The following is a 24,082-nucleotide window of genomic DNA, read 5'->3' as shown; positions in this document are numbered from 1 at the left end:
AGTCTTTACAGGCTCCTTGCCTTTCCAAGATTTAGAGTTCCCCTTTCGTTGAGAACCTTGTGAAACTGCCGACTGTTCAGGGACCTCCTAATCTTCGCGGAGTGACAAGTCGTATTCATTGCATTAAAACATTGTTGATTGCTAGATTGTTTTGACCTTCTTGAACTTTGGTTTTTAGTCTTCTTTTTATTTTTCGTCCAAATCCTGTTCATTGGAGATTGTTTGTTTCACAGGGTTTGACAAGGATTTAGATACAGATGGCACCATTAAAAGATCAGCATCCCTCCTATATCTTGGGATACCAGCTCTGGAGGAATATGACCCAGTCTAATGAATTCCTCCATTGTCGATTGAGACAGGGGAGAGTCATCTAGTTCATCCGGTTGGATTTCCTGCACAGCAGGTACCATCCTACAAGCCGATGAGTTCACCAGATTAGCCAGACTCTCCATTTTTTGTTCACTGCAGAGAGTTGATGGTTCTGCCTACTCACCTCACCCTGTAAAGTGGCGAGAGCTGAGGTTTGAATACAGGCGTCATCCTTAATGGCTGTTAGATTTTCCAACACTACTGTATTCACTGCTGATTTCAATCCAACCAGGGTGGATTTGCACCTCCCCACTTCCTTTGTAAGCTCCAGTAGGGTACCAGATTGAACTTGGACCTCCCCCTTTAGAAGTTCAAAGACCTTTGCCATAGGGGTTAAAACATAGTTTAGTGCAAAAAGCACTGATTGGGAAGAGTTTGTTGAGTCAAAAGGCACACAAGGGAGTATCACTTTTTTCTAGGGAGGCAACCGCCTAAGGAGCATCCCTTATTGACATCTCAACAGTTCTCTTCTCCATCATTTTATTAGGAGGGAGAATGGGACTCATTGGTGGACCATGGATTATGCAGAAGGGGACATTTTCAGGATTTTCACTCAGATCCAGGTTGATGGGCAGGTTTTCCTGCCATTTCTGCTCCGTCAGTGGGGTTAAGGCAGGACCAAATAGAGAAGCACTTCCTGGATTTTTTACCCTTACCCCTTCCAAAACTCCATCATCGGTCAAACTCCCATTCTGGACTCTAGAAGGGCAGTCGTTTATTTTCCTCCTTATTGATGAAGAGGATAAGGTATATTCTTTTCAGTTCACAAATAACTGACATGCACCAGAAGAAAAAGGAAGAGAGCTAGTAGGCATCATGGTAATAGATTTAGCTGATACCAATTGCAGATTCCCAGGCAAGCATATAGCGCCAACATCAGGAAGTTGGGCACTACCTTCCTCAAAGTCCATCTCAATTGCCTTTGGATCATCTCTATAAATGCCACGCCTCAGGTTATGCATAAGGATTTCCCTGGATTTTTCGCTCTCAGAACTGTCGCAACAGAAGACAAGCTACCAGCCCAATCTGTTTGTGAGACTATCTAAGTCAACCCCGCTCTCGCAGAACAATTACCAGCCCTCCAAGGCTACTTCTGAAGGGATAGAACCAGTCAATATAGTCAAAAGGACTCAGAATCAGGCTGGAGCTCCTGTCACATGTCTTTTAATAAGTTGTTACTGACTTTCATCCGTGTGGAGCGCGAGTCACTCCAAAGAACTCCTCAAACAAATAGAAGACAGCAAGGAAGGAAATCGATTTGTATCACAACACCGCTCTGCCAGACGGTCTACCAAAGCGACCAACCGGAAGAGTTAAGTCAAGCTTTCCAGCCAAGTCGCACTTTGCAGTTTGATGTGCCTATAAAAACTGCGCAGGTTAGTCCCAATAGCACACAACACTGTGCTTCAGATTCGAGGGTAGTTAACGAACATGGGATTCCTCCCTCAATGGTTCAACTGTGCAGCACGTAACAGAGTTTTTTTTAAAAAAACTTGTTCAAAACTCTCACCTCGCCTCTGAAGATAGCGCGTAGCAGAAGATAATCAGAAGTCAGTCCTGAAAGTGTTACCACTCGAGCCACGGACTGCCACAGACTGCAACTCTTTGAGCAACTCTGCAATGCTCCACACTGTAGTGGAGTTTTTTTTTAACTGCTCCTCCTCTTCCTCTCGTAGACTGCAGCAAAATGACAGCAAAAAAATACTTTTCGCGCAGGACTGTCACAGACTGCAACTCTTTGAGCAACTCTGAGGCACTCTACGCTGTAGTGGAGATTTTATGTAACTGCTCCTCCTCTTCCTCTCTCAGACTGCAGCAAAATGACAGCAAGGAAATACTTAGCGCTCAGGACTCCCACAGCCTGCAACTCTTTGAGCAACTTCTCTCCCTTATTTGCCAATATTTGTGCATGTGCACACATATTCAGATGTATGCACCTGCATGTGAGATTACTGCACACAGGTGCCAATTTGTGAACTGGGCTCATCACATGGTGGTGCTTTTTAGTTTGGACTATTAGGTTCTACTAAAGCACCAACTTTAAGCCAAAACTATTGCATTGGAGTACAGCTAGGAGGAAGATGGGCTATGAGAAGGCACACAAAGCTTGTAGTTGTTTATTTACCCACCTACTGCATGCCCATTACCATGCAAATCCCTATAGCCAGTTCGACCCGCTGCCTGCCCTGCCCCAAAACATATCCCCCTGTGATGTCTTTAAAAAAAAAACGAATTATTTTAACCTTGCGAAAAAACAATACAGAGGCACAAGAATAGGCAGCACCAACATCATAGAATCGCTTTCAATATGAGTCACTGAGTTTCATGAGGTAACCACCTTAGGAGCCCACATTCACACGGGTAGGGGGGGAACCAGACGGCTAAGCTCTTACCACCAAAGCCCTTAACAAGCAGTGGCCCGAGTATGTCCAAGAAAATATGGCTGGGAAAACCTGCCGTTCTGAGGGACTGTACATGACAGAGGGCTTGAAAATCCCAATTAGGTAAAGAAAAAAGAAAATCCCATGAATTAGGGAAGTGGCGAGCACTAGCATTCCGACGATATACAGCCACTGCCAAACATACTGGGCCTCATTATAAGCATGTCAGTTTGGGAACTACGGTACCGGTAAGCATGTCGCTACCGTAGTTCCCGGACCGCAATACTACGTGCTCTGCTCGCAGGTGCCGTTTCACCCGCCAGGTTTTTCCTGGCGGGTGTAACGGCACCTGCGAGCAGAGCATGTCGGATGCACCGGCACAACTCTGTATATGCCAGTGCATCCAACCTCCCCATCAACATTCAGCCCTATGGGGCAGAATGGGGATCGGGAGGCCCTTGATTCCAGCAGCCGCAAATGAGCAATTACCGGGTCCGCCGAGCTCGGCATGACCTGGTTCTTGCCCATTCACGGGTGCCAGAAAAAATGCAACTCTGGTGGCAGCCATGCCCTTAATAAGGGCACGGCTACTGCCAGAGTTGTAATGAGGCCCACTGTGCAGAAAGCAGAACAGGCCTCAATAGGATCAAAATGAGGTAAACTGTTCAAGTGACCCTAAACACATCATCCAGTGTGACCCCTGTGTGGCTTCACAGTGGGGACAGTCTTCAAAGGCTTCTCTGCCCCTTCAACATCCCAAAAGGGGTATTCCTTCCCATTCCAAAAAACCCCTGTGATCTCTTTGAGCTAGCTTTATCAGGCAGTAACATCAAATTGTGTGCCTCTCAGTTGTATTTGCAAGCAGTGTTCTGAGAGGTTTTGGGAAGGAAATGATCCTTGCCCTCCCCCCTTTGCATCACTCCAGGTGAATAACGTACATAGTAGCAAAGGGGGAGGCGTAGCCACTCCCCACATGCTCCTGTCATAGGCAAACCCATAGTGAACAACACATTGAATATAGCCCTAGCCTTGTAGGAAGAAACTATTATGAATTATGCCCAATGCCATTTTGTGTAAGGCCTGAAAATCTATCTCTCTCTGTAGAAATACAGCTCTCCCATCCCCAGTGCCTCGCACAGCCAGACCACACCATCGACTCCCCCTGCCAGCTCCGCACAAGCCCTGTTCTCATGGAAGAACAGCTATGCCTTCTTACAATCCCGCAGTATCATTTCCAAAAGAATGTGTTCTGCAGAGAGCATGAGACAGTGACAAGTCATAAGCCCAAGCACCAATTCATCTCCACTAAACTGCCCATGACTGCTCAACCTCCACCCGGCCTGGACCCCAGGCCAGAGCCCACCAGCTCTGATCCCCAGTTCCTTTCATGCTGATACCCATCTGACCCTCACGCACCTCCATCACTCCAGAACCCCCACCACAGCCCTAATCCTGTGTAGCTGTATATTCTCCCAAAGGCAACACACGTCTATCTATCTCACTAGGACCTAAGAAGGACAAATGGTAGATCAAACCTTTGGGTTGGGCACCTGGGTGCAAGGATTGCGGTATCAAAGAGAATCCAAAGTGTAGAGGCTGGAATTCCAATATATTAGCTCATTTGACCTAAGTATCCCTATTCATGCAAGATTTTATGTGTGCCATTATGTCTGCCTTAGCAGTTCCTGTTGTTTAGTTTAGTTAGATAGATAAGTCGCTCCGTCGCCCCGACCTTCACACTGCGAAGATGAGCCCAGCTGACCCACGTCTGCCAAGAGCGACTGCAAGACGGCGGACAATTAGCATCTTGTATCCCATATAGTATCAACTGTTCTATATGCCACTCTCCAATCCGATGCAAGAATGTGTACCCTATGCATGTCGTCATCAGTGATGCTGTGTGTCCTTTTAATGTGCTGCCCATGTAATGTTTCGGCAGAATGCTCTCAGGCAGCTGGTAATTTTTGTGTTTATATAAACTTTGTTATCTTTGCAACTCATCTACTGGTCTCATTCTCCTGACGAGGAATTTACCTTATTTTTGCATATTATTGGGATACATGCTTTGTGGGTGCCTTCATCTGGTGACCCCTTTAGATGTGATACCCTTGAGTCCCCCATACTCGTGGCGGGATCCAGGACTTCTCTGGCAAGGCCACCCTCACAAACGGCTGACCAGTCCCCAAAAAACACATACGGAGAAGGAGAAGGTTCTTGTGGGTTCCGCTTTGCGAATACCCCACTGCTCGCCTGAGCCGTGTGCGGCCCCAAGGAGAGGCCCAGAAGTTGTGGATAGACCATGAACGGAGGCTGCTCGTGGAAGAACACAGGCACGTGTGTATAAATTGCAAAGAACAACAAAGCAGGAGTTATTATGGGGAACATAGAGCAATGTGATTCAGGGGCACACAAAGTGTATGAGTGGATGAATGAATTGAATAACTTGTGTAAGTAAGGCGCTTTCAATTTTTTATGGCCATTAGTATTTTTTAGCAGAGACACGTGAAGGAAAAATAAAAGAGGAAGAACGGGAGCCTGACCTAGAGAGTGGTTGGAGGGCCACAGGGCACTGTTTTGGCCAGTGCCGGAAATAAATAAGGAGACAAAAAGTAAGAGCCCCATATAATTAGAGGGCTCAGGAACAAGTAGAAGTTGTTGTTTTAGCTTATTATCTTAGTTTATTATTTTCAGTGTTTTTTCCTGTATATGTATGGAGGTAGGCCTAGGAGGGGCGACCGTGATGTGAATGATGAGGGAGTGAGTGGGAACAGAAGGGTGGCTCTGAAATCAGGGTAGGGGAGGTTGTTCTGGTATATGTGGAGAAACTCCAACAATGGAGAGAGGAGAAGGGAAAGACAAGGAAACTGGGGAAACAGAACTCAAAAGAATGTATCCCCTACTCACAAAACCAGCAGAAGGGTATTCAAATCCTATGTATGTTCCATGGGGGTAATACACCAGTCACATCGAGCACAACCCGCTCCTTATGCCCCATCGACTACAACTCCCACCCCTGCAGGAGTAGGTGCACAGGATTTAGAGCTGGCATTAGTGTCCCCCGTACAGAACTGACACAATTATGAGCAGTATGTGATCCAACACGAGAATTAGAGGGGGACCCCCAACCACCACAGGGCACCCCACCAATACAGGAAGACAAATGGAAATCGGGAGAAATGCTCTTCAATATTGACAGTGCACCCATATGCGCCGTATGAGTAGAACGGGACGGAGAAACTGATACTGTGGGATATGATACTGTGGCCACAGTAAGGGACGAAGAGTCATGGAATGATTTTGACGAATAGGAAGAAGGGGTGGTAGGAGGGGTGCAGCTGGTCCAGTGGGTCATGCCGACTACGAAAGATGCCTGGGAAGGGAGGTTAAGGAACAGATTGGGAAGAATGGCACTAGCTAAAAGAAAAGTACCTGGAATGAATGGTGGAAAAGTAAAATCAAAATATGCAAATGCCCCTCCTACATAAGGGAGCAGGGCGATCCCATTATGTCCCGTGGGCTCAAATGGATAAAACAATCGCCTCAAGTACCTCCCCCCACTCACCGCGGGCACGTGTAAATGGATCTATGCATTCAAGAAGAATACTGCAGGTACCTCTTGCTTTAGGTGACATTGAAAGCCTTTTGGTGTCTGTAGTAGGTGATCAAGCAGACACAGTATAGGTGAATGCAGGTTCCCGAGGAGTGACATTAAGTAATGACACTCATGATGGAGCATCATTTAACAACATCGAAGTGTGGGATGCACTGTGGAGAACCTTCCCCGACACCCCCGATTTACACTCTATAATGCAATGTACAATGGGGGAGGGAGAAGATGCTGCGCATTTCATTTTTCGCATGCAGTAGATGTGACACGTAGAGACGGGCAACGCGTGGGACCAATCCACTTCCCTATTTTATTTTATATAAAAAGTGGACTACCCAAAGAAGTACAGTAGGTCCTCAATAGGATACTAGGAATAAAAGTGATGGGGTGGCCAGAAATTCAAAGCATCATAGTGCACCATTTTAGGATGATCAAAGAAAAAGGACAGGAGATTGTTCAAAGGATGTTAGCTGAAGAAGCAAAACCTGTGCAGATAAACTTGGTGAAGGTTGCGACAGTAACAGCCGCACCACCCACAGATCAGCTGGGAGATGAGGGGTGTGTCTCCATAGCCACACAGGCAAGAATGACTGCAGTGTGGATGGATAACGGACAAGGGCAGTGGGACGGAGACCAGCCATATATGGGACCCCAATTGCAAGGAAGGCCTGCAAGAGGACAAGGTGGGTTCAGGGGACCCTGGGGAGGGGTATATGGGGGCCAAGGGGGATATGAAGGGCCAGGACCCAGAGGAGGAAACCAAGGGCAGTACTGGACCTGCGGGAGGTGGGGTCACTTTTCACGAGAGTGCTGCAACAGGCAGGGTGGAAACTATCAACACAACCAACCTTATTATGCACCACCTCAATATGCCCCTCCCCAATGCGGCCATCCACATCCAGGGAGCCCATATGGACTGCCCCAGGGGTTGTATGAGGGGCCCCCACAGCACCCACAGCGATCACAAACACCACCACTTGGTTATAATGCATTATGTCACCCCCACCCACACGATGCAGGCACAACATAATCGCCGCACTTAGCAAGTCCAATGAAACCAAAATCCCTTCACCACCACTGCGAACGGTGCAACTGCACCTTATCAGGGAACATGTGTAATTAATGAAAACATAACCCATCCTGACTAGAACAGCCCACAGAGAGCACTTGCGTGTCCAGTCCTATCAGGTACCTTGCATCCAGAAGAGGAACCACTGGTGGGGGCAGAGATAGGGAACAAACAGTTCATCTTCATGGTGGACTCGGGGTGGAAAAATCATCTATAAACGAAGGTGATTTTCTGTTATCTGACAAAAATCTCTAAATGCAAGGATTCTCTGGGGCCGTAGTAAAGGTTCCTTTTATAGAAGATTTGGATGTCAAAATAGGAGGTAAAACAGTGCGGGCACCCATACTTTATTATGAAAGTTCCCTTGTCAACTTGCAAGGTCGTGACTTACTGAGCAAGCTCAATATGACAATATCATTCACTGAAAGAGGGATTGCTTGTTCTACCCCTGGGCTGTGCTCCCTCAGACCCATGCTATTGATGAACACAAAGGCAAACGAGTTGAGAGTGAGAGGGATACCAGTGGACCCTAACATGTTTATATATGGGATCAGAGTATTGGCTAGAGAAGTACCTGAGCTCACGAGATAGGAATGGAGAGTCCCTTCTGATTTTGTATGCTGCCCCATAGCTGCCCCCGAACTGGCTGCTGCCACAATTTTATCCCTAGATCTTGAAGGGGTGCAAGTGTCTGCTAAAAGGATTGTAGCAATAGGAATGGACACCCACGGATGTGAATGGCGCACAGTATTGTGCATTGACCCAGATATACCATTACGTGAGTTGTGATGAGGAGCTGTTCACAGATGACCGCAATGATGGGGAAATTATCTTGGAAATAAGTATCCCTTGTGAAGTGATGGTACAGTACAGAAACGTACCCAGCCCCCTCGTAGCTGTAGTCAGTGCACCACCTTCCTTCTATTACACAAATATGCAACACGTGCTTCCTCATTTGTGGACCACTAACCCTCATGATGAAGAACTATTGAGAGAAGTGACACCTAGGAAAATTACATTAAAACCAGGAGCAATATTGCCTAGAGTAAAGCCGTACCCCCTATCCAGAGAGGCAGAAGAAGAAATTCAGCAAACACTGTGTGCCCTCTTCGAACAAGGGATAATCATCCCCTACACCTCCCTCTGTAATAGGGCCATATATCCAATCAAGAAGGCGAGAGAGGGGGTGTGGCCTATGATACAAGATCTCTTCTCCCTGAAAGACTTTGTCCAAAAGGAGTACCCTCTTGTTCCAAATCCTGCTTCAATTTTGTGCAGCATCCCGAAACAGGCTATCCACTTTACTGTAGTGGATTTGAACAACCTGTTCTTCTCTATGGCCCTTGATCCCAGCTCCCAATACCTCACAGCCTTCATGCTGTGGGGAGGATATACGGGCACAGTCATTTGCCCACAGGGTATTGTGAGAGCCCCAGCATATTCAATAGGATTCTGCATGAAGATCTCGTCAATATTCAGGTTCCCAGCACCATAAATCAGTACGTAGATGATCTCCTAGTTTGCAGTGACAGTGAAGAAAGTTGTAGGAAAGACTCCATCACCCTCCTCCAACTACCAGCACACAAAGGGTACAAGGTAGATAAGAAGAAACTACAATACTGTCTGACCGAGGTCCTGTACTTGGGCCAGTTGATCTCAAAAGATGGCAAAAGAATTATACCTGACAGGGTGGTAACGGTGCGTGCCTTTCGGCCAGACCCCACACTGTAAAAGACATGCAAAAATTCCTTGGAATATGTAACTACTGCAGGGCCTGGATGTTACATTATGCCGCATACACCAGGCCCCTGCTAGCAGGTCTCATATTAGTACAAAAAGAAAAAACACACATAATATGGAGAACTGAAATGCAGACAGCATTTGACAACTTAAAAGAACTAATTTCCACGGCCCCAGTTATACCAACACCTGATTATGAGCACAAATTCTACCTCTTTTCGCACTCTAAATGCACCTGGCCTATTACAGTGGCACACTCAATTTGGTAATGCAGGGTCACTTCACTTGCGAACAGGCTCTCGCATCTGCCACCTTTGCCATTGAAAAAAGCTCCATAATTGTGATGGGGCGCTTTGTCACCCTTTATGTGGAACACTCCCTGTTTGCCATACTTGAAAGATCCAAATCCACCCTCACAACACAAAGAGCATCAGTTTATGAAATCATATTGTCGAGCCCCAATATCCATGTTGTCAGATGCACTGTTCAAGATATGCAGGAGCATGATTGTGCTACCTATGAGGGTGAAGGGGCCTACATTTCCCAAAGCGAGTGATAATGCACTAGAGGAAGGAGAAGTGTTCTTTGTTGATGGTTCAGCATCCATTTGTCAAGAAACAGGTGAAAAACACATCAGAGTAGCAGTAGTAAGATTAGAGGAAGAGGAATATGCAACACTGAATAAAAAACATTTGCCCACACATTTTTCTGCCCAAGCCACAGATCTGGTGGCATTAATTGAAGCTCTACACGTAGCAAAAGGATGGTCCGTAACAATATATTCTGACTCGGCATATGTAACCACCACAGTACATGCAGGTCTGTCCAGATGGAAGAGGAGGGGATTTAGAAGAGCAGACGGGTTCCCAGTGCAACATGCAGATTTACTAAATATATCGATTGAAGCATTAGCACAACCCTCAGTAGTAGCCATCGTGAACCCATAATTTGGACGAGATCTCTTTGGGAAACACGGCCGCAGACACAGCAGCACAAGAGACAGCATACCACCCCATCCCCATGAGTGCAGAATACATACTAATAAATAAATAAGAAGAGTAAAAACCTGATGGTTATAATGCGCTAACCATTACCCAAATAATTGAGTTACAAAACAGAGCCCCACAAACTGAGCAAGATATATGGACCAAGATGGGATGCACACAGTCCCCTACAGCTTTATTGTGGAGGCAGTACACGACGGAAAAAGTTGTCATGCTTGTAGAAGTGTTACAAATTGCCTTCAAACAATTGCACTTTCCCACCCATAGCAGAAAACAACACATTGCCACAGATCTTCAGGAGGATTGGTTGATCCCAAACCATCAGGAGAATCTCAATAAAATAGTGGTCGAATGGACCACATGTCAAGTGTTCATTTCTGGAATGGCTTTACGAAAGCTACGAGGCATGCTGCCCCATCCTGTAGGCCCCTTCCGAGAGCTGCACATTGATTACGTAGATATGGGAGAGAGGTGCAACAGAGCAAGATATCTAATTGTGGTGGTCTGTACATTTTCCCGATGGGTGGAACCGGGCCCTGCACCCACCCTGATGCAAAGAGCGCAGCAAGATTTTTGGTTCAACGAAGTTCATCCTAGATGTGGTATATGTGTCATCATAGGATAAGACAATGATATGCATTTTGTCAATGATCTGTTCAAACAAGTAACATCCCTGCTAGGAATAAAATATAAAATGTGCTCGATTTATCATCCATAAGCAAATGGAATCATGGAAAAAATCAACGGCATCCTGAAGAGTAAACTGTCTAAACTATGCAATTCACTGAAGAAAAATTGGGTGTACTGCCTGCCCCTGGCACTTTTTCAGGTGCACACTTAGCCAAGTAAGGATCACCACATGTCTCCCCATGAAATTGTGACAGGCCGATGCATGCCAATGCCACTGTTGCCAGTGAGAAGATTATCTGATGCACACAGAACAGCCACTGTGTTAGGAGAGGAATTCAAAGAGTGCCTCACACAACTCACACGAGCAGTGAGGTGTATTGCTAAACAGATTGCACCCCCATTCACCACAGACAATGTGACTGCCACATCTACTGAAGCACAAGATAGCCCAGCACAGCCTCTGATGCCAGGTGAATTAGTATATGTCCGCAGTTTTGCCCGTAAGTGGAACTCTCCCGGATTCGATGGCCCATATGAAGTGACCTATTGTACTCCCCTTTCAGTAAAAGCGAAAGGGCTAAGGTACACGATAGTGTTACACCTGACATACCAAATACCAATAAACTAATGATGCAGCACCATGAGAGGTTACTGAACACGTATTAAAAGAGCACGGAATGTAAATAATGTTAACATTGTATGCAAGTTAAATAGTGTTGAAAATAAGTGTATGATGTATCAATGTCTCTCTCTCTCTCTCTCTCTCTCTCTCTCTCTCTCTATCTCTCTCTCTCTCTCTCTCTCTCTCTCTCCCCACCTCTCTCACTGACTATCTTGTCTCATCTCGTTTCATCACTTTCCCATGTTCTGTTTCCCATTTTATAACATCACCCCGTTATATCCTTTTCAATAGATGCAACGAAAATGGAACTCACACCACTCAACAATGAGGATAATAAGATAGATAGCAGTAGGAATAGAATAAGTGCCACAAGGGTATATCGCTATGAATGCGGCCTGAACTTTGTAGCAATTGTATTTTCTCTAACAATAATAATTGTAGGTATTTATTGGGAAGCATCTTTTATCTGGGGGACCCATATAAAAGGAGGGGAGGGGGTAAAACTGACCTGGAACAATAACACATTTCCTAACCTCACCATTCTGTATAAAAACGTAACAAAAGTAATCCCAGAGCCCAGAGCATTGGTAAATAATGAAAGTGAAAGCTCGCCTGATGTGAATAATGTTACAGTGCCACATTCTACCATGTTTTCAGCTTTGCAAGATACCTCACAACCTAATATGATGTCTACCTCAAAGTCAAATGCAATGCATTTTTTAATCCCCATTACAGTGCCTGAAGTAACATTAAGCTCCCGCCCTCCCTATGGTGTATATGCAAGATAACGCAAATGTTAATGAAAATGTGAATACTGATATCTTTCTAATGTATCGCCAGCAGCCCATAATTGTTCAGAAATCACTGTGTACCACTGATAGACTGTGTATCAGACTGGTAGAGAAAAAACAATCCTTATTACAATATAGCAGAAGGAGGCGGCAAACACAACGGTTTAAGTATGATGCATACCGTGGTTTGGGGCTAGATAAAGTAGAAGACCTCAGTCATCCTGGCCAATCTAACCAATGGTACTCAGACATGAGTGCCTCAGGGAAACGAGCTAATAATGGTAGTTGCTATGTCTGTTCATTGATACCACACGCATCTGGAATGCCCAAGGTTCTGGTGCCCCAGGAAGCCCCTCTGTTAGAAGCTCAATGCCTCATCCACCTCTCACTATGTAGAATAAAGTACACCTTCCAGGCACACAAAATAAGAATGAAACTTCTTCCGACAGATGAGAGAAGTTGCAAAAAAGGATTGCAAAGTGCAAAGTGTTTCAAGGAGCCATACCTTGCCATAGAGGGAACAATATTTGCAGACAACAAATGGTGAGACTCAACATTCATGTGCAAAGCCGAAGCAATGCGCAGTCTGTCTGACGAAAGGCTAGAATGGATGGAACAAACATGTGCACAAATTTGGACTGAACATATCACTAAGCTGACATGGGTTACTGCCCTCGAAAAACCGATCACATTCAACATGAAGAGGAATATGGACTGTGCTTTCATGGAGAAGGAAAGGTACCAATGGGTTCCAAAACATCCTGCAAAAGACCCCTTGTCATCTGGGACCTCCAAAAGGGTACTGCATCCCTAATGTATTACTACTGGGTGTGCGGCAAACAGGCATACCTGCACCTCCCACCTTCATGGAGGGGCTATTGTGCTTTGGCAACGCTGCATTCCATACTACAGGTGATACCAGAATACCATGTAAAGGCCGGAGAGGTGCAGACGGGACTATACTCTGCACCTCCGCCAACAGAAAAATCACCCCCCATCTTCTGCATACTGTCTGAGGGAGAAGAAGACAGCCTGTCTCGAAGAAAGCATGCCTCAAACTACATATCCCAAGATTCCTCTACCTGCTCGCCCAGATCTCTGATGAACACAAACTCTTTAACTCAGCAGAGACATTTTTTGCATCACTCATACCTAGCATCCAAACACGAGCAAATGCCAAGTGGCTCCAGATAGGTATGCAGTAATACAAAAAATCGCGGCAAAAAGGCTGTGGTTTGACCCTGTAAAGGTGTACCCCATTATACCATTTAAAGGGAGTGAGGGCTGCGGTGGTGTCCCCTGCTTCCCTTAAATGGTATAATTGGTCTGGGGATTGCGGGGGTGTCCCCCGCATCCTTTACATGGATTGCGGTGGCAAAACCACAGCCTTTTGCCGCAATTTTTTGTGTAAACGGCCATTTTTGCCATGATTTTAACCCATGGAACCTCCAGATAGTATGCTGGGAGCTGGTCCAGCTGGCAAATGGCACTGAAGAAGGATTTAATTTCATCAAGGTGGAGCGGAGGGCACTGCGGCGCATGACAATGCAAAACTGCTACGTCCTGGACCTTCTTAAAGCAATGGAGGGCAGTGTTTGCAAAAAGATAGGAAGTTCATGTTGGACATTCGTACCTTCTTCAGACGCTGAACATGGGATGTTGTCACACATGATTGCAGCAGTGCATGATCTTGGGGTGAAAATGAGAAAAGAAGAGGGAATGCAAATAAGTGACTGGTTCAGCATGGTATTCAGCTGGGTGACTTTGTGGCTTGGGACTGTGATGAAGATGCTGGTCCCCATCATTGTGTTCCTCCTGCTAATCTTCTGTGTGTGCCAGCTAGAGCTCTGATGTTGTGCAAAACCTGTTCCCAGCAGTGTGACGATGATGGTACCATTGGTAATGGAAACAATAATAACAGAGGGCCTCTTGAAACACAGGAAGCACAAGTGCAAACTTGCAAATCTATTAACCTAAATACTGCATGGTAGCAATATACAATACTGGGGATGAGGTAGATAACTATTTTCCACACCACAATCAAACAAACCGACGATCTGGAAAAGTACAAAGAAGTATGGGTGGATCTGGCAGATGATGGGGGATGTATATATATGACCTGCACTCCTGAAGAATATGCAAGGCGAGGAGAGAGTTTGACAAGTGTGTGTAGAGCATGGATGCCCATCAAAGGTAGCCCTGCATGGGACGAGGCAGTCAGAAGGGCTGAGGAACGCCAACGTACTGGGGGAGGGTATTTGTTACTTTAGGAGCAACAAAAGGGGGGAAATGTTGGGAAGGAAACAATCCTTGCCCTCCCCCCTTTGCGTCACTCCAGGTGGATAACATAGGTATTAGCAAAGGGGGGAGGCGTAGCCACCGCCCACATGCTTATGTCGTACGCAAACCCATAGCGAACAACATATAGAATATAACCCTAGCCTTGTAGTAGGACACCATTTTGAGGTCTGAAAATCTATCTCGCCCGGTAGAAATACAGCTCTCCCATCCCCAACACCTCGCACAGCTACCCCACACCATCGCCTCCCCCTACCAGCTCAGCGCGAGCCCTGTCCTCATGGAGGCCCAGCATGCTTTGTTACAATCCCACAGTATAATTTACGAAAGAATGTGCTCTGCAGAGAGCGCGAGACAGTGACAAGTCATAAGCCCAAGCACCCATTCATCGCCACTAAACTGCCTGTGACCTCTCCACTCCCACCCGGTCAGGTCCCCAGGCCAGAGCCCACTAGCTCTGACCCCCCAGTTCCTTTCATGCTGATACCCATCTGACCCTCCCATACCTCGATCACTCCAAAAACCCACCACAGCCCTAATCCCGTGTAGCAGTATATTCTCCCAAAAGCAACACACGTCCATCTATATCACTAGGACCTAAGAGGGACAAATGGTAGATCAAACCTTTGGGGTGGGCACCTGGGTGAGGGGATTGCAGTATCAAAGAGAGTCCAAAGTGTAGAGGTTGGAATGCCAATATATTAGCTCATTTGATCCAAATACGCCTATTCATGCAAGATTATGTGTGCCATTATTTCTTCCTTATCAGTTCCTGTTGTTTAGTTAAGGTAGATAGATATGTTGCTGCCCCGCCCCGACCTTCACACCACAGAGATAAGCCCAGCTGACACACGTGTGCCAAGAGCGACTGAAAGACGGCGGCCAATTAGCATCTTGTATCCCATATAATATCAACTGTTCTATATGCCACTCTCCAATCCGATGCAAGAATGTGTACCCTATGCATTTCGTCATCAGTGATGCTGTGTGTCCTTTTAATGTGCTGTCCGTGTAATGGTTTGGCAGAGCTCTCTCGGGCAGCAGAGTTCTTTGCTGGCAATTTTTATGATTATATAAACGTTGTTATCCTTGCAACTCATCTCCTGGGACTGGACGGGGAGTCTACCTTATTTTTGCATATTATTGTGACAAGAGCTTTGTGGGTGCCTTCATTGATAATTGTTTAATTGGAGCTTTAAAGGTTCTACTGGTGTAATAAAAATGCCATAGCTTAGTGTGACTTCAGTCACTTAAAAAACAAACAGCATGCTTGTTCCAGGCACTGCTATTAGACGCCCTGGTGCTCCCACCATTTTGTAGCTGCTACTGTAATGCCCAGTTAGTGCCCTTAAGGCAGTGCCCAGCAAAGGCCTATCCAAAACGCCAAAACTGTTCGCATTATCAGTGCTTGTTTCTATTTGTGAGCACGCAAGTGTACACATACACGTAAATGCAAATTATAATTTGTAAATTCGGCCCTAAATGGTCTAACATGTATGCGTGCAAGTGAGTCGCGCTGCATCTACATGCATAATGTGTACTTTGTGCTAGAAACACGCATGACTTGAATTTGATCGGCGAGGCTGACCGTTTTTTGAAGACTAGAGAGCATAACACACCCACAGCAAATAAACACACCATAAAACAGAAGCTTTGCTACAGTAGGCTGTTGCCCAAGTTACTTGAGGCCAAATGTGGCGGGCCCAAATTAGTGAGCGCTTATCTGTGGGAGAACATGCTATTTTCGGTGCATAACGTGTGTGCGGTGACGTGAACTAATCGCGACCTGCGGAGAGAACACGAAGCATCAGCCTGTTCAAGCGCAGACTTGAGCCGGCCAGACAACTCCCACCAATTACCCGAGAAGGCCCCATGAATGTTAATAACAGAGCCCCAGTGCCAATGACAGCTAAGCAGGGCCGCAGCACATTTTTCTAATAGCTGTGTCTTTTGGGGAGGTCCCAACAAATCACTTTGTTGAAAACACTTAGAAAGAGTTTCCTGGTATTAATTCAAACAGTTTAAAGGGAGCAGCTCCCTGTCATAATGATGAAAATGGCAGTTTCCGTGGGACCCTGCTGCCTTCACACCATGATCTGGCAGAAAGGGGGCAATGAGGGAGCCCTGGGGGTGTTCGTGTTGTATTTGTGTATATAGAACTATAGAGAGGATTAAGAAAGGACACATATACTATCTTCTCAGCCAAGCTTGCAAGCATGATGCCAGGGGAAAATAACTTTATAGTACCATAGCCAGGCACGCGCTGGCCTATAAGAAAATAGGGCAATACCCAAAATGCAGATCCAAAATGCTAACGTGGGCACTTTGTTTTGTCAAAGTGGGCCTGTTATTTGGGCAAAGTAGGCCAGATTTTTAGTGAAAGTGTGTTTTTACTGAGTACATATTTTAATATTTTAAAAGCAGAACTTGTAACTTTACCAAGTCGTGAGCAAAGGTATTGTTTCTTCCGTGCACTTCACCTGGGTACTAGTCGCTGCGAGATCTGATCAAATGTATTATGTGCAGAGGTAGTGAGGGCTAACCCTGAAGACCACCTGGGTCATGATTGCTATCCCCTTCCCTTTATATCCAACCTCTCACAGCCACCCCCCTCCCCTGCTTCAGTTCTCTAAGTGCTTTGAAGCAGCTCGCTGACAATGTAGCGCATTACAAGGCCTCAATACAACATCATGAAAAATGAAATAGAGAGTGCCCATGAGCCATTGCTATGGTCTTGTAGTGCTTTACGCTACTATGTAGTGTGTAATCTCCCAGCGTTAGTATCAGGTACGATTTCTCTTTTTTTTACAACGTTCCCTCCATAGGTCCTTTCAGCCCCCTTTCTGTTTGCTCTGTTTTTGAACCTGTTCTGACTTTTTAATGGGAAGTAAAGCCTTCAGTTTCATTTTCCTTTTGCTCTTTGTTATGGGGAAACTGATCAGCTCTTCAGACTCACAGTACTCCCTTTTGAATTCTTGTGCTTTTTGACATTGCACACATCACCTTACCGTTCAGTGCAATAGGGATACATTTGTATCACCCTAGCTTTTTACACTTGGGATTTTTTGTTACTTTTGTAATTGTCTATAGAGAACCTAATGGCAGCAAATACAATTTTACCATTTTGCATAATTTTTCGTGTGTACATTCGTGTTTACCAAATATGGCAACTAAACGTGGCTAATGCCCAAAAATAACTGTGCCACAAGATTTTTGCTTGCTTCTTTGGCCATATTCTCGTTGGGCCTTCTTCCTACCTTGCTAGGTCAGGAAATGCCTTATAGGTCATGCACTTTGGCGGGCTAGTGATGCCTTTGTGTGTGTGTGTGTCCCAGGTGGGACTGTCCACTCCCACTCCACATCCATGGTTCTAGAAAGTCTCGGTGTGGGGAAATGTGAAACCAGCAGTTGTCCCCGATTGGACAACTATTGTGTTAGAATGGGGCAGATCCTTACCTTTAATGGGCTTTGACTTGCTTCCAGCTCCGATTTTGTGTAAGAAGAGGACCTCTGCAGCCATTTCTTTTGATCATCGTTGGAGCCAAGATTCACTCGAAGAAGCACAGCCTGCTGAAGATCTTAAGACGACTGCTAGAGTGGCTCAGCATCCCTTCCTGTGTCTGGCCCATTAAAGCCATGAGTGACTACCTGATCTCCGAAGACCCTGAGCGGTGCTTCAGCCCTAGGACTACAGGGACCAACTGGTCTCAATACCTTCTCCAGAATATTGCCCTTCTGAGTCTTTGGAAGTGTCCCTGGACTGCCTAGTGGACTGACCAGATCTCTCTTGGGCTACCTCATCAGAAGAGTTTCTGTTCGACGTTGAAGCCCGGCTTTCAGTGGTCGCCAGCTCCTGCCAAAAGACACATTTTCCCTGAATTCCAGCATCCCAGCATCAAAGGATCCTGTCATGGGGCAGCTTCTGTGACCACGACTGGAAGGACGCCTGTCATCCTCTTTGCACGGAGCCCGTCACTGGAAGTCGCCTTTATCCTGCCTGTGAAGTCTGCTGAAGAGGCCTGAACCAGGATTTCTTGCATTTATTCATCCACAGAGGTTGCATCTTGCAGTTACTCCTGGGCACCTGTCACTGGAAACCAATGGCGGAAGAACAAGGCCTCAGCGACTCCCAAGGGATCCATGAAGTCATCTGGGAAAATTGGATTCAGGGGGATAACTAAATGCAGTTTATCTGTCGCCGCGTCCTTCATAGGATAACATTGGGAATAAGTCCATTTGTCTCCTGCATTTGATTCCACTCACCTTTTGGTCGTCAAACATAGGTAGAGTAACATGAAATATCAGAAAACATTGACTTACCTTTAGTACAATTGTTGAAGAACTTCTTTGAACTATCACCAACACAAGAAAATTACAACTTACTTGCAGAGGCACCATTCTGGGGAGAAACTTTGTGGCTACTGTGATATTTGGGCGCAAGGCCGCAATCTTCTTATGGTTTGGACTGCTTAAATTAGGTTTTTGACTTGTGACCTCGTTCCATTATTTATTGCATCTATTTACTTACCTGGTTTGCTGGATAAATTATTTTTATATATTTATGAACCTATGGTATATGTATATATTTGTATCATAAAATATTGTGCGATAACACTATTTGTTAAATTCACTTTTCATTGTGTTCAGAAGGCCTATAATAAATGTCTATGTGTTTTATAATTACGGTCTAAATTGAATGATTGTGTGCCATGCTGTTTGGACTCATTGAGGGCCCCTGACCCCACTCACAGTCTCCTCAGAATAAACCTTGACTGCTCTCCATTGCTAACTTGTTGGGGTTTTGGCTAACCTCTCTGGGCTCCCTGACCACTATAACTAGGGTGGCCTCCTGAAATCTGTACACCAGGCCAGCTTCTCGAAATCCATCTTAACAAATTGCCGCTCTGCACTGTGGATAAGGTCTTGGGTACCCACTGTTGTTCAATGGTGTAGTACTATAATTCTGTTTACACAGAACACTGCAATTGTTTAGCAAACAGGCTGTATAACAGTTGCCTACTCTTGATATAGAATGGAAACTTTCAACATGACTACTCTCGCTGCTCTCAAGGTAGATCATTTGAAAAGGTTATGCCTAGACAGAGACAGGGTCAGATTGGTGCATAGAATTGTCTCAGGCACCAATGACAAAGTGGACCACAGTTGCAAATGGCAATTCATTCCTTTTTTGACAAACTGTTTGAATAGTACCCAAGGGGAACTTTGTGATAAATGTGATGCAATATTGTGCAATTTGAAGAATATTCATTCAGCAGCAATAGTCAAAAACTACTAGCCGCATAGTGAAGTAACTCATTAAACTGGCCCACATTGGCCAGAAAAGTGTCCCTCTTTTACACAAAAACTGGCCCACACTAGCATTTTACGTTTTTGGTTTGGGCATTGCCCTATTGGGCCAAACCGAGCCTGGGCAGAGGATCTGTTGAGCATGTATGAGGAGAAAAATGATATCATTGATTGGTTGACTGCTTTTGAATATACCTGTGAACTGCAAGAAGATGGCGAGCCTGATAAGATTGATTGGTTGCTCAGCGAACTACCCCATTCTGGCCGCAGTGCCATTATGGATATGTCTAAAGCTAAAAGAAAAGATTTTGACAAATTGAAACAGGCTCTACTCTTGAAGTTTGGGAAGACTTCTGCCCAGTACCTCAAGAGGTTTAGAGAATATACGAGTAACACTTGGGTGTCATTTGTAACTGACTCTTTGAAGAACTTGTGTGACTGGATAGAAGGCCATAAGGTAACCCCTTCTGAAGGCCTGATGAACTTGGTCATGCTGCAGCACATTTTTACTTTCTGTTCCCCTGACCTGAAACAACATTTGGCAGAGTCAAAGGAATTGCAACCTAAGAAGCTGGCCATTGCTGCTGATTTGTGGGTTTTAAATAGGATGTCCCATGAGGACAAACATGTATCTGGTAAACATGAGGAGGGGAACAAGAAGAAAGTGAAAGAAGGTGGGCATCCTGATAAAACTTCTTCCCATAAGGCCTAAAAATGTTTAATAGGGGGTAATTCACATAACCAGTGAAAGGGCAGTGGGACTCACCATGCCAAGCAAGAAGGTGGACACTACATGCCCCCCTACATACAAAGGTCCAGTGGGTCTTGTGTAGCCTGTGGAGCAAATGACCATGTGAAGGTGAACCCAAGGCGTAAGGGTAAGACCTTGGGGGTCCACTCTGTGAATCTGGTATGTTCTTATGAAGAGGAAGAGATACTCACAGGGACATCCTTCTCTTCAGATTCCTTGCCCAGTGGAAACGGATCTGAAGAAGTCTTAGTTTCCCAGGGATCCTGGGAACCAAGAGTTGCTGAAGCTTATGCTTCCATGCCTGACAATACCAAACATTACTTTAAGGATAGTGTGCTGGTAGATGGTGCAGACACCTCTGCCATTAGGGACACTGGGGCCAGTCAGTTGGTAGTGGTTTCCACTTTGGTAAATACAGAGGCTCTGGCCAAAGCTCCTCTGATGCCCACTAAGTTGGATGATGGTCTCCCTCTCAACTTCCCAGTTATGCCTTGTCCGGAGCTGATGGGAGCCGGAGGGAGCCTCCTTGCTGCCGCTCCTAACATTCTCTGGCCCACGCTGCACAATGTACACCTGCATTTCAGGCCCTCAAAAAATGTGCTACTACTTTTTACCAGCAAGCACCCCGGATCACCTGCTCCTGCACCACAACCTTCTACCTGGTTGCCTGCTGAATCCTGCCTCCCTTGCCCTACAACTTGATTGCAACCTGTATCTTCTTCCCCCTTGATATGTGTATCTGCCATACATTTCACATATAGCTGGTAACCCATAATTCCTCTTCCAGAATGCCTTTATTATCTTCATCAAATCTATGTGTACTTTTTAAATCACTGCATCCTCCATTTTGTGCTGTTAGTACTTTGGGCAATTTCGAATTTAGGTTTGCTTTTTAAATTACTGCATCCTCCATTTTATCCTGTTCTAGTGCCTTTTGGCAAAATTCTCTTTTAGGTCTGTTCTTTAAATCACTGCATCCTCAATGTTGTGCTGTTTCTAGTGATTTTTGGCAATTTAGAATCTGGGAGAGATTGTCAGTCTGTGCACTGTTTGCCTTCCTTTGCACACCTCCTCCTCTGTGCCTGCCTGGCTGCTAGGCCACTTGGTGAATTCCTGTGCACTGTGCAGCTCCCCTCCTTATCTCTCTCTCCCCTTGTACCCCCATGACACTATCCATCTCTGCTATCTATTCTAACTACTATTCTATCACTTATCCTACCTCTCTCCAAAAGTCTGGAAGAATAAAGCTGAAAAAAGCTCTCCAAGACTCTAATCCAGTTCTACCTATCGCTCACACTTAAGACAATGCCACTTCCAGACAGACATTTATGGACATACTCTTCAAATTCCCCTCCCCTGACCTATGGACCCCCCATCTTGTCTCCACTCATTCTCCTTTCTCCTCCTCACCCATTTATGGTGGCACCAGGTGTTAAGTACTCCTTGCATATTTCTCATCCTATAGGTGTATAATTAATGTCTATCACAATGGCACTATCTTGGCACAAGGTTCTCAACCAACTCTTCTCCTTCATGACTGGTGCCTACATTTTCTCATAAACTTCCGCCCTTCTCCTGCCACCCCCGCTTCCTCTCCCCTCACTTCTCCAGCACCACTGATGGGAGTACCACGCCCCTCTACGCCTCCTCTGAAAACCTTCAAAGGTGGTAACCAGCTTCACTTAGCTACTCTGAATGCTTGCTCTGCTGTCAAACACTCCTATGACATCTGTCTCCTTCTCAAAGACTTTGACCTGGACGTCCTCGCTCTTACAAGACATGGTTCAATACCAACTCTGCCACTGCTCTTCGCAGTCTCCTTCCTGAGGGCTACAACAACCTCTCAGAACCCAGACCGAACAGGCCTGGAGGTGGAGTGGCCCTGAACTTCCCAGAGTGGGTCCCAGCTTCCATCATTTTTACTTAATTTGACTCAGTGGTGCTGGAACAATTTTCAGAGTGGGAGTAGAGGTGCTGGCCAGTGATGGCATGTGACCAGAATCAATTTTGAATATGTGTGGTCCATGTGTTCCAAATTGGTCATCAGTGTACGGTCTGCCAGGAGTTGTGCCTTTTTTTGAGAACAGGCTAACCACTGAAATGAGCTCTTAAGTGATCTTTCAGGTTCTGGTAAAGTGGCTGTGATAAAGAACCAAACAGGTACAGTGACTTCTACATCAGAATGGTCAGAAAAAGCCTGATCAATCACAAGGCACGGTGGAGGCAGGTCTGTGGTCGCTGCATTAATGCAGTGAAATTAAGGGTGATATCCAGCACGTGCACATACACACGGCTGACATCTGCAAGCCTCTGCCACTACCTCCCCTATGTAAGTGCAAAGATTTCAGGTGGTTTTTCTTGCACAGACAAAACTGGACATATACATTAGCAGAGTTCATGCACATGGCCTGCTCTTTTCGAGTGTTGCTTCTCATACTGCAAAAGCCATTAGGTTCTTATCTTCATATTAAAAGAAAGCTATGATTGTTTGGCTCAAAAGAGTTTCATTCTATCGGGTGAAAACAAATTAATTTGAGTGCAGAGTTAAGGGCTACTCTTTCTGCACCTATAACAGTCAATGCCACCAATCATGCTATTGACATATGTCCAATGACTAGTTCACTAAATGGTATTGGAGTTAAATCGCGATCGTGAGTGCGGTGAGTGTACTGGCTGTTGGGCATAGCACTCTCCTTCTTCTGTAGTCCACAAATTCAAGCGGCTGAATTCTCGTGAGCTATTGATTTCACAGAGCAATCTCATTTTTGCTACACTTGATTGCCTTTGCTGGGAGCATTTGGGTCGGTTACTACAGTATGCTGGGAAGGTCCTCTTTTAATCCACCCACAATGCGATAGTGATTGCGGTGAGTGTACTGGCAGTAGGGCAGTAACGTGGTAAGGTGGTAAGGTTGCGACAGGGTTTTCTAAAAATTCCATTGACATCATTGGAACTGCTGTAACATCCATAAGTGGTTATTATCTGCCGTCTTTAGTGGTGGAACCTTCCTCCAACTAACCTTCTACCCATGTACGACTTTCGTAGTAGCAAAGGAATGCCTTTGACTTCTTCAGTAAATTTTGTTGCAATTACTAATTTGGAAATGCTACAAGCCATTAGCCTTCCACTTCCACCTTAACCAGAGATGTCTACGCTATTGGACCCTCTCTCGCTGATAGGCTGCTCCCTGCACAGTGTGCAAGGTGAAAAATGACAGCAAAGGGCTATCAACGTTGTGGGAGAAATTACTTTCTGTGATTCTAACTCTTTGCCACTATTAACAAAACTGCCTAACAGGAAAATTATGGATTATTATTTGAAGCTCCCTGGCGGCATCACATCCAAGGGCTCTCAAGCAAATCGCGATATGGGAGTTGACAGAGTCATCCCACAAGTTTGTAGTGGTTTATTGAGAGACCACCCTTAACACAGGGAGTTCCTTCCCTCCCCACTCAAGGTGTCACACAAAAAACTATTTAACAGATTATTTTCTTTAGCCCTGCTTCAGACACT

This window comes from Ambystoma mexicanum, chromosome 10, assembly GCF_040938575.1.
Source record: "Ambystoma mexicanum isolate Mex_15411 chromosome 10, UKY_AmexF1_1, whole genome shotgun sequence".
NCBI lineage: Eukaryota > Metazoa > Chordata > Amphibia > Caudata > Ambystomatidae > Ambystoma > Ambystoma mexicanum.
The sequence above is the reverse complement of the archived record's forward strand: the minus strand, read 5'-3'. Positions refer to the sequence as shown.